Here is a 12,107-nt window from a genome sequence, read left to right as displayed (position 1 = left end):
TTTCAACTATCCAGACATTTGTTGGGAATCTCTCTCAAGTAAAACTAACAGGTCAAGCAAATTCTTATCCTCTCTTGCTGACAACTTTATCTTCCAAAAGGTAGGGGAGAAAACAAGGGGATCTGCTACTTTGGATCTAATCCTTATAAACAGGGAGGAAATGGTTGAGGAGATAAAAGTGTCTGGGACCCTAGGAGGCAGCGATCATGCTATTATAGAATTTTGGATAACTAGAGGAGGAAGACATGTGAAGACTCAAACTTCAAGGTTAGATTTTAAATAGGCAGATTTTAAGAGACTCAGAAAGAGAATAGGAGGGATCCAATGGCTGGATGTCCTTAAGGACAAAAATGTCCAGGAAGGATGGGAAATTTTTAAAAATGAGATTCTCAAAGCACAATCGTTAACAATCCCGAAAAGTAGGAAGAATGGGAAGCATTTAAGGAAACCAGGATGGATGAACACAGAACTTAAACACATGCTAAAAAGAAAGAAAGAAATGTTTATCAAATGGAAAGAAGGAGTCATATCTAAAGAAGATTATAATGCAGTCTGCAGATCCTGCAGGGCACGTATCAGGTCAGCTAAAGCTGACAATGAATTAAGGCTTGCAAGAGATGTCAAAAGCAATAAAAAAGGATTTTGGGGGTATGTCAAAAGTAAAAGAAAAGTCAAAGATGCTATAGGATTTTTACAGGATGAAAATGGTGAAATGGTAAGAAAGGATGTTGAGAAGGCCGAACTTTTTAATTCCTATTTTGCATCTGTTTTCTCTCAGAAAGAAAATGGAGCATCAACTGATCTTCACTGTCCTATTAAAGGAATTGAAGAATCCAGGTTATCTGTAAACAGAAAGATTGTGAGGGAATATTTAGCTAACATAAATGAGTTCAAGTCTCCAGGTCCAGATGAATTAAACCCCAGAGTACTGAAGGAGATCGTAGAAGAAATTTTAGAACCACTCTCCATAATCTTTGAAAATTCTTGGAGAACAGGAGAAGTCCCAGAAGACTGGAGAAGAGCAAATGTTGTTCCTATCTTCAAAAAGGGGAAGAAAGTGGACCCAGGGAACTATAGGCCGGTGAGTCTGACTGCTATACCAGGAAAGATTTTTGAACAAATTATTAAACAACATGTATGTAAGTACCTGGATAAGAATGAAGTGATTAACCAGAGTCAGCATGGGTTTGTAACTAACAAATCATGTCAGACTAACTTAATTTCCTTCTATGACAGAATCACTGACTGGGTGGATCAGGGAAATTGTTAAGGGGACGGTTGCAAACAACTTTTATTAAATAATGGAAAGCAACCTTACACGGGGTCCACGATGCAGCCTGGTGGACTGCGGCCAAACACCTTCCGGGTGAGAAGGTAAAACAACCAACTTAAATAACAATCCCTTCCGTGTTACTGCACACCGGAACAGGATTAGGGATTCGCACTATCTCCGTTAACAGCACGAGAGATGTGCGATAAATAATATATCTGTAGCCCTGTTAACTGCACAGGGACTACACAGCAGACGCTAGGATGCGTGTGTGACTCACGTCGGCGAATACGTGCTCCCAGCCGGCGTGCTACCGCACTGAGCAGTATCTCTCCACGTGGCTTACAGGCGGTGCCGGGAATAGGGTGTCTGCAGACTGCTCGGGGTGTATGGCGACCCCTTTGTCGGAGCCAGACTGTCAGATGAAGCTACCTGCCTATTTCATCTAAGCCTGCCTATTTCATCTAAGCCTGCCTATTTCCACTAAACCTGCCTGCCAGAAACTAAAGCACACGTGGAGCCCAAAAGACCAAGCGTCCACACAACACCATCACAGGTCAATGATCAGAGCGCGCCGCCATGTTTGTGAGGGGGCTATTTAAAGATTAAGCCCTGCCCACCGTCACACTATTGGTGACGTCACCCGCAACCAATCAGGCGGCGCCAGGTCACCGGATCAGCTGACTCCCAAACCACCAATCACGGTCCACCATGTCACGGGCATGTTCAGTGCAGAGAATCCTGGACTTAAGCTTTAGCAGCCCTGTTTCCCTCCGCAACCTATCCTTCATGTTGCTAGGAACAAAGACCAAAGAGACAACCTGTACATCTCGTGCACCAGCTAGGCGTTGGGACTGATGATGATGCTGAGCAGCATCAGCCCTGGCTGGACTGGAATGGGAGACTACAGAATCCACTGATGGTTCTGAACCCATTTCAAATCCAGCAAACACCTGACGCCTAACAGAAATGCCATAGATATAGTATATCTTGACTTCAGCAAAGTATTTGACAAAGTATCTCACACCATCCTTATTGAAAAAATGACCAAGTATTGAAAGGACAAGGCAACTGTTAGGTGGATTCATAACTGGCTTAGTGATCGGACTCAACGGGTGGTTGTAAATGGCTTCACATCCAGCTGGATGAATGTCTCAAGTGGGGTACCACAGGGCTCTGTCCTGGGACCTGTATTGTTCAACATCTTTATCAATGATGGGGCTGTATGGCGGCTTGTTTCTTGTGGGACAAGATGACGTTTTCAGCGGTACTAATTTTATTTATATTTGTTTTTTTTATCGTGTTTCATTCCCCTTTTTTTCCCAGTGGCATGGTGATAAAGCATCGTTAGCCTCGTTTTTTTAAGTTTTTTTTGTGCGGCGTTCACTGAAGGGGTTAACTAGTGTGACACTTTTATAGGTCGGGTTGTTCCAGACTCGGCAATACCAAATATGTGTACTTTTTTTTATTTTATTTATTTATTTATTTTTTACATAAAAATGTGTATTTATTAGTGAATATTTTTTTTAAATTATTATTATTAATTTAATTTTTTTACATATTTTTACACATTTTTTGCCATTTATTCTTTACTTTTTACTTAGTCCCTTTATGGGACTTTCACTTGTTTCTCTTTGATCACAGGTATAATGTATTGCAATGTACTAGATTGCAGTGCATTCATTATACCTTTAGTGAAAGCTCCTGAGCCCATGCTGTGAGCATGGTTTCAGCAGCTTTCCGTAGCTTGGTGACCCGGGGGTCGTCATGACGACCCCTGGTCACCATGGCAATGATTGGGCCCCACGACATCGCAGGGCCACCGATCTGTCAGGGGGTTAACAGCCAGGGGTGGTGCTGACACGGCTACTAGCTGTTTAGTGCCGGAGCTCAGCCACTGGCGGTGCTGAACTCCGGCACTGATCGGGCTGGAGACGCTGATATTTCAGCATCTTCTGCACGATCATGCTGAGATCGGTCAGTCAGATTGACTGACCGATCGCAGCGATCTAGGTGTGCGGACCGACCATATGGCTCCCTGCACCCCATCTTGTGCTGCTCAGCTGTCACAGATAGCTGTCCGCACTTATCTGTCACTGCGTGTTTACACGCTGTGACAGTTTAAAGCCATAACGGACACTGCACGGCAAGGAGCATTAACTTACACCTGCTCATGCCGTGCAGTGTCCGTCATTGGGCGTTATGGGGTTAATACCGCTGTCAAGTGTGATGGTGACATGTAACAGACTTTAACATAATGGCCATCAGTTCTAATGAACATGGGGCCACCGTGCAGTATGAATGCACATTGACGAAGGGTTACCTTGACTGCCGGATGACCACTTTAAAAAAATATATATATGGCTCTCAGAATATGGTGACAAAAGCCAAATTGTTTTTGTAAATGTTTTTATTTTATTTTTAATTAGTAAATCATGAATAGAAATATATAGATTTGGGATCCCGTAACCATACTGACCCATAGAGCAAAGGTAACAGATCACCACCTGATTACCACAAAGTAAGCGGCGCTAGTACAAAACCTTGAAAAAGAAAATGTGGAATTACAGTTTTTTTCCTCACCGTTTCCACTTATTTCATAGAATAAGTTGTGTTCTGCAAAAAAACAAGCCCTCTTGCGGCTATGTCGAAATATTAGAAAGGTTATGGTTCTTGTTACAAGGAGAGGAAAAAGTAAGTTACAATATCCTGGGGAAAAGCTCTGTGTCTGCCTCCTGAAAACCTCCAGCTCAGGGTTTGTTACCCGACCGACGACATGTTTAACAGATTCCTTTGACTAAACCACCCTTCACATGTCCATATAATACCGGTACTGGAAAAATGGTACCGGTGTCATAAGTATTTTGGATCAGTGTGCCGTCCGTGTGCCATCAGTGTTCCATCCGTGTGCAATTCATTTTTTTTCCACCATGACTTAAATATCAATTCCAAAGCTTCTCCTATACTTTGCAGTGTTAAACATGTACAGCACACGGTTGTCACAAGGATGTTTCACACGGAGCCAGAAATGTGTATTGGCCCTTGTAATCCATGCGGACGGGTCTCATGCAAAGATCTCCATAGATTATGATAGGTATGTGTGCATACGTGTCTTCAGTGCATGTGAAAGCGAATGCCACACGTGCTGAAAACATGTACATGTGAAGGAAGCTTTACACACTGTGTGAACAAGTATGAAAAGTCACCTCTTAATCATTGAATTAAGGTTTTCTCTTTTGGTTCATTGCCATGGGTATAAAATCCAGCATCTAAGCATGTAGTCTGCCTGTGCGAACAGTTGTGATAAAATGGCTCGTTCTAAAGAGCTCCCTGAATTCAGCATCTTGCTGTCATATGTTGTCACAAGTCAGTTCATGAAAGTTCAAATAAGACATGGCTGGGTGAGTTTGGTGTGGAAGAACATGACTGACCCTTCAAGAGACCTAACCTCAACTCCATCAGATAGATACCTTTTGGATTAACCAGAGATTACAAGCCAGGTCCCCTTGTCCAACATCAGTGTCTGACCTGATAACTGCTCTTCTGGAAGAATGGACAACAAATTGCACAGAAATATCCCCAATTTTTTTTTTTAGAGTGGAAGCTTTATTAGCTGCAAAGGGAGATCAACTCCATGTTAATGACCCTGGATTTAAAAAGGAATGTCATAAAATTTCCTCCAGGAGTAATGTGTATGTGTCCCAATAATTTTATCCCTACAGTGTGTAATAGGTTCTGCTTCTTCCATGGTGAGAGGTGGAGACTGCTTCTCTGATGATGTGTAAATCTGGAGGTGAATGAGAATCATAATCAGTTTTGTTATATATTTTAGGAAGGACGTCCAGAATAAGAGGCAGAAAGCGTCCAATTATTGAGGACGACAGTGAGGAGGAGGTGCAGCCAACGTAAGCACTAAATACGACTATCATTCGTTACATTGTATTGTAAGGCTATGTTCACATGTCTGGTAGTTATACCTGTTTTTGGATTTGTTAGGGGCGATAAAAAATGAAAAGATACAATGCAAAAATAGTTCATTCAAATAAGGACGGGAATGTCTTAAATTGTTTTCTTTTTTACTGCAATCTGTTTTTTAGCAGGATCATGTGCCGATTTGCCATGAGCGTTACCCGTTGGCCATCGCTCATAGCAGATGATCATTTTAACCATGTGTAGCACAAGTGATCGGATGAAAGCACCTTCAATTCTTCTAAGGAAACTATTAAGGCCAGAAAAAAGTAAAAAAAAAATGTTTGTTTTTTTTTAAAAATATAAACGTTCAAATCACCCCCCTTTTGCCCCATTCAAAAAAAATGAATAATAAAACTAAAATATACATATATTGCTGCATTCTGAATCGCCCGATCTATCAAGATATAAAAAGAATTAATCCAAATGGTAAACTGTGTAACGAGAAAAAAAAACAAAACACCAGAATTAAGTTATTTTGGTCGCTGCAACATCGCAATAAAACGTAATGACAAGCAATTAAAACATTATATCTACCTAAAAATATTATCAATAAAACCTTCAGCTCAGCGTGCGAAAAATAAGCCCTCACCCAGCCCCAGATCCTGAAAAAGGGAGACGCTACGGGTCTCGGAATATGGCGCCATTATAATTTTTTTTACAAACTTTAGAATTTATTTCACCACTTTAAAAAAAATAACCTATTCATGTTTGGTATCTGCAAACTCATAATGACCTGGAGAATCATAATTGCAGGTCAGTTTTAGCATTTAGTGAACATGGTAAAAAAAAACAACAACCAAGAGACAAGTATAGAATTATACTTTTTTTGCAATTTTGACGCACTTTTGAATTTTTTCCTTTTTCTCCAGTACACGACATTGTAAAACCAATGATGTCGTTCAAAATTACAATTCGTCCCAGAAAAAATAAACCATCACAGGGACATATTAAAAAATAAAAAAGTTATGCCTCTGGGAAAAAGGGGAGCGAAAAACGGAAAATCCCAAGGTCGTGAAAGGGTTAAAGGACAGAAATCCTCAACTATAGTGATTGAACAGTACCACCACATACCACCATAGCATTACTGAATCTCTCTATACCATGTGTGGTTAATACCGTAACTAATACTGCCATATAGTTACTAAATTATACTTTTATAACATGATTTTAGAACCACCATACTGTAACTGAAAAACAGCATCATATTGTGACTTTATCACTTGGGGTCTGAGCTGTTTTGATGCCCAGCGATCAAAGAGTTATTTAATTCTAAATGCCCTCAGACTCATGAGATAGAAGTTGGCTAAACCCGGTGATTTTGGCTTGAATCGGTTAGCTTCCTAACGTCTGTGGGGACAGGCCTGATTCTAGCTTTTTTTTTTGGTGCCCAAGGCGAAAATTCAAGTGGCACCCCTCCCAGCAGTTCATGGTATACCTGCAGTGAATAAACACAATCCCATCATTGTTTTTTAGGTTTTGCTTTTAAGATATTCATTATGTGGTAAAAGTGACGTGTGAACATGATTCTCCAGGTCTTTGTGATTACAGTAATCCTAAACGTTCAGAGATTCTTATTTTTGTTAAAAAAAAACAACATTTAGCTTGTGATGCTTTTTTAAGGACCTGTTAGAACAATAAAAATATATCTATGAAGCTATGTGAGGGCTGTTTTTTGCACAGTAAGTTGAAATATTTATTGCTATCAATTCAGGGTGCATACATTTGGATGGCTTTTTGCTGTAAGAGGTGTGGTGACAAAAAAAAGTAGTTCTTCTATTTTTTTTTCTCTTTACTGCATATGTTAGTTCTTTTTATATTTTGATAGATCAGACTTTTAAGGATGTGGACATACCAAATTTTCTTTAATTGTTTAATTTGTGTTTAATGAGGGAAGACCGCACCAGATCCATGATCATTAAATGAATACATCACCAGAACATTCCATCAGTACATGAATGGCACCAGCATCCTCATTAGTACTTAGATACAGCACCAAAACAACCATTAATACACTAATTCATTATTAGAACCATAATCGGTAATTGAATATAGCACTGGGACCATCATTATTAATTGAATACATCGCCAGAACCACCAACTGCACATGAATACAGTGAAGAGCAAAAGAGTATCAATCTTTTGAACTTTTGACTTTCAGGCTCCATATCTCACCATCCACTACTTATTTTATTGTGAGACTACCCTCATTTTATAGACAATCATCTTGTCTATCTCATATATAAACTTGAGTTGCAACTATTTGGCATATGATTAATTATGCAGATTCTTGTCATGTCACTGCACTGTTACTGTTTTGCTCCTAAAAATCTAAGTACAATTTTTTATTATTTTATTAGTATTTTGTAAATCCACCTTTGGCTTTCAACACTGCCTGAATCCTTCTGGGCATGCTCTCGATCAGATTCAAACATGTCTTGACCGACATCTAATTCCGGGTCTCTTTTACATGTTCCCAGTTGGTGCATGCTCTTCGACTCGCTTGGATATGTATATAGTTTTTTATTCTATTCTACCCACAAGTGTTAAATTGGATTAAGGTCTGAGGTCTGTGGGGGCCAATCCAGCACTTCGACTTCATTGTCATTGAACCATTTATTTGCCAATCTCAACATATGCTTTGGGTCGTTGTCCTGCTGGAACACTATGTTGTCCTTTTCATACCGATGGTACTCGAGTGTACAAAGTAATTAGTCTTGTAGGATACTCACATATAGCTCAGCATTGAGACCACCATCGATTCTGGTAAAGTATCCAACGCCTTTAGCTGTGAAACAACCCCATATCATCAGACTTCCTTCACCGAACTTGACAGTTCCTTCAATTTCTCCATCCTTTAGCCCCATTTTCCTTTGTTTCTTCCAGACCCATTTTCACCCATCATAGCCTAGTCTATTGACTTTTGTCCCATAGCTGCAAACCACCCGTTTCCTATCTTCTACAGTTCACTTTTCATACCTTTTTGCAAACTTGTGTCGACGCTTCTTATGATGATATTGAAGTCGATGCTTCTTCATCTTTTTTTGAGCCACCATTCAAGACTCGTGTAACATGCGTTACACGGTGCTTGCATAGACATCTGTGATCTCACAATTACGAAACTTACAAGTCACTCCAGCCCGTGATATTGGAAGCAGACTTTGCATCCGTAAGTATGGCAAAAGAGGTGACGGGGAATGCATGATTGGAGCAGTAGGCTGGTACTCAAAAGGAGTTGGATATGCTGGAGACCTTGAAATGGTCTGGGAAGAAGCGCTCCCTGAAGGACGATACATTGCATACCGCATAGACTGCTCTTATCTAGGAGAGGCATCTGAGGTATCAGTGAGGAAGTGGTGGGTGCTGCCTTACATGGTAATTGTAGGGTCTTGTGATGGTGTAGGTGTCTATCTGCCCTTTTTGACACCCACCTGGTTAGGTAAAATGCAATATCCAAGTAGTTGTTGGTGAATTAAGACCCATGAGAACAATGAACATTTCTTCACTCCACATTTGCAAGTACAACTCCCTCTACCTTGATGGTTTTATCATTTAAAATAGTATTTTTCTTTTCACTTTGACTCTTAACACAGACCTTGATTTGTATGTTTCTACAGAAAGAAATTCACAAGAAATGAGGAAACCCCTCCGTCGTCTTTTGTGGCTTTTGAAAGCGACGTTTTGTGAGTAATTTTGACAACATATAATAAGTATAAGTTAAACTTCACTTAAAAGCTATGTTCACACATGTTGTGTTTTTTTAGCATTTTTTGCTGCAGATTTTTATGCAAATTTTCAGCTGTGTTTTGCAGTACCAGCAAAGTCTATGAGAAACCAGAATTCTCTGTTCACACATCATGCTTTTTTGTTGTTGTGTATTTTGTGCCTTGGTTGGGTTTTTGGAAAATAGAGCATGTCACTTTCAGCATTTTTGTCAGTGTTTTTTCACCCATGGGAAATAATGGGTAGTTGTAAAGGGAAGTGTCTCAGGTTGTACATGTATATACGTATCTGCATGCTAGCCATGCTTGCAGATAAGTATACATGTATATATTGGCCCCACATCTCCCCATGTGTTTCAGTCTGTTTGCTGCTGGAGGAGGTTTCAATAGAATGTCCAGCCATGTGCTAAATCAGGTTTTGCGAGTATGGTTGGACATGAACAAAGATCTTAGCCAGTGGGCAGGGAATAATACATCATTTCCTGTGACATGAAGCTGGACACTGGCTGGACTTAAAAACCCAGAATGCACATGTGCTAAGGCCCCTTAGACTCTTGAGGATGGACATAACAACACATGGCTGAGTATCTCTCTTCCCCTGTAACTTCTTTACTTACTAGCCCTACATACCCTGTACTAACCCTCCTAGATATTGATAGATATATATAGGCAAAGTTGGTATAGTTGGGTGGGCCGATATTGCATGAGTGATTAGCAAACGTGGGTGGAAAATATATTAGGTAATTGGAAATTGTGAATCCGTTTTGTGTACTGTGTTAGTGTGATACCTAGTAGTATATTAACTGTAGACTTTTGTGTAATAAATACCTTTTATTAGCACACGGTTTTGTCTCAGTTGGTATATAGTATAAGGCACAGATAACGTTAGTGGAAATTAATTATTAATAGTCAAGTTTGATGTTAATAGTTAATATCAGACCTCAGTAGAGGTGTAGGAGAGTGCCCCCATTAATTACTGATATTTTGGAGGAAAATCACATCCTTATACAATGGTGAAAAAAATGCTGAAAAAATGCACCAAAATTTGCAGCAGCGTTTTTGATGGTGAAATAGAATGGGGTTTTTTTTTTAACAGAACTTTATGTACATGCATAAATAGAGACAGGACAATGAAAAAAATCGCTGAAAAAACTCACAAAAAATGCATCAAAAAACGCAGCAAAACGTTTTTGACGCAGCTGATTTCCTGCCAGAGATTGTGTTTTGATGCAGTTTTCTGAAGCTGAAAAACACAACATGTGTGAACACAGCCAAAGTAAAACTTAAAGGGGTTTACCTGCAAAGTTCATTTTAATCAATAGATCTTGATAATAATAAATTCCACAATTAGATGTGTTTAAATAAAATGTTCCTGTGCTGAGATAATCTTATAAATGGGCCCCTGCTGTGTAGTGTGTAATGGCTTTGTCTGACGGTACAGGGACATGGACAGATAATTCCACAGCTCCTGGGAAGGGGGAGACGCAAAAGAGTCTACAGACATTACAGGACTGGATCACAAAAAATTCTTTCTTTGAGGTAAAACATTTTTTAAAACCAGGCAGGGAAATGTTTTATCTCACATTCATTTTCAAGGAAAACGAACGAGTGCAATCCGATAAAAAATTGGATTCTACTTTGACCAATATTAATCTATGAGTTACCGCTCATCTGTGATTTTTTTCACAGCTGAAATCGGACTTAGAAAAAAAATCGCAAGTCAATGGGTGCGAGAAAAAAAAATCACACGGCTCTCGGACCTTGCGAGTGCCGTTCAATTTTTAAATACCCAGAATCAGTTAATTTATTTGAAAGAAACACACAGACTCCTTTAATAAATCTAAATTTAACTAATAACATAACACCCATTCCATTGAAGCCGATGTCAATTGAAATAAAATAACAAAGCATCATCATCCTCACCTGTCCCTGACGTGAATAAAATCATCCATTTGTTGCACGACAGGTCTAGGTCTGCTACATCAAGATGGCAGGCTGTATTGTCGCAAGATACGACTATACAGTCTGCCATCCTGCAGAGACAATTAGCTGTGCAAGCTTGCGCACCTCAGTGTGCTGGCAGAAAGGTCATCGGAGTCCTTATCCAATGAACTCTGTTCACCTCACTAACATTAACGCATGTGCGGTGAGAACTTTCCCACAGTACTGCAGTAAAAAAAGAACACACTTTGTAACGTGTGTTTTCACAGCGCAAATGCACCCAAAGACACATGCATATCATAAATAAATAAAAAAAAATGATGTGGGTTCCCCCCTTCTTTTTATAACCAGCCTTTGTAAAGAACAGAGGTGTGCTCTTGTATTAACAAGATAGGAAGGTCCATAGATATTGGCCCTTTCCCAGCCTAAAAATAAAAGCCTGCAGTTACCCCAGAATTGGCGCATCAATGAGATGCGCCAACTCAGGCTCTTTGCTGGCTTTTCCTGATTGCGTTGGTGCAGTGGCAATTGGGGTAGTAGTTTTATCAGGTTGATGTCAGCTTTGTAATGTAATGATTGACAAAAGTCTGGGATGGGCTGAAATGTTTTGTATGTGGACCTCCATTAAAAAGAACTTTTAATCAACCACGTGAGTGACGGGATTCATCATTTTAAGCCTTGTAATGTCAGCTGGCATCAAAACCAAGGGTTAGTAATGGAGTGGTGTGTATCAGACATCCCCATTACTAACCCAGTAATAAAAAAAAACAAAAACACACACACACACAGGAAAACATAGTTTATTTTAAAGAACACTCCCCCACACCTCGTTCACCTATTTATTAAAAAGCAAAAAAAAAACCATGAAGATCCAACGTAATCCAGCCAATCAGAAGAAGTCCAAAAATGGGAACCTGAAAGACATAAAAGGAAAGTTAAATAAATAAAAGGAAGAAACTCTCGCTCATTCGCCAATTTATTTTTAAATTACAATCTCTGCACCTGCGACGTGACCCATTGGGGTTCCCACGACATCTAACGATTCTGTACAGCAAGCTATGGAGCGTCGTTTTGAGAACCATGCTTCATAGGTCACTCCCGGTTATGTCTCACAACCGATAACGTCAGTAACTTAGTAATGTCATCGCTCATGAGTAGTGTTGAGTGATACCTTCCGATATCAGGAAATATCGGATCGGATTGGA

This window comes from Phyllobates terribilis, unplaced genomic scaffold (assembly GCF_046119375.1).
Source record: "Phyllobates terribilis strain yellow unplaced genomic scaffold, ASM4611937v1 Scaffold_612__1_contigs__length_973912, whole genome shotgun sequence".
Taxonomy (NCBI): domain Eukaryota; kingdom Metazoa; phylum Chordata; class Amphibia; order Anura; family Dendrobatidae; genus Phyllobates; species Phyllobates terribilis.
Note: the sequence above shows the minus strand (reverse complement) of the source record.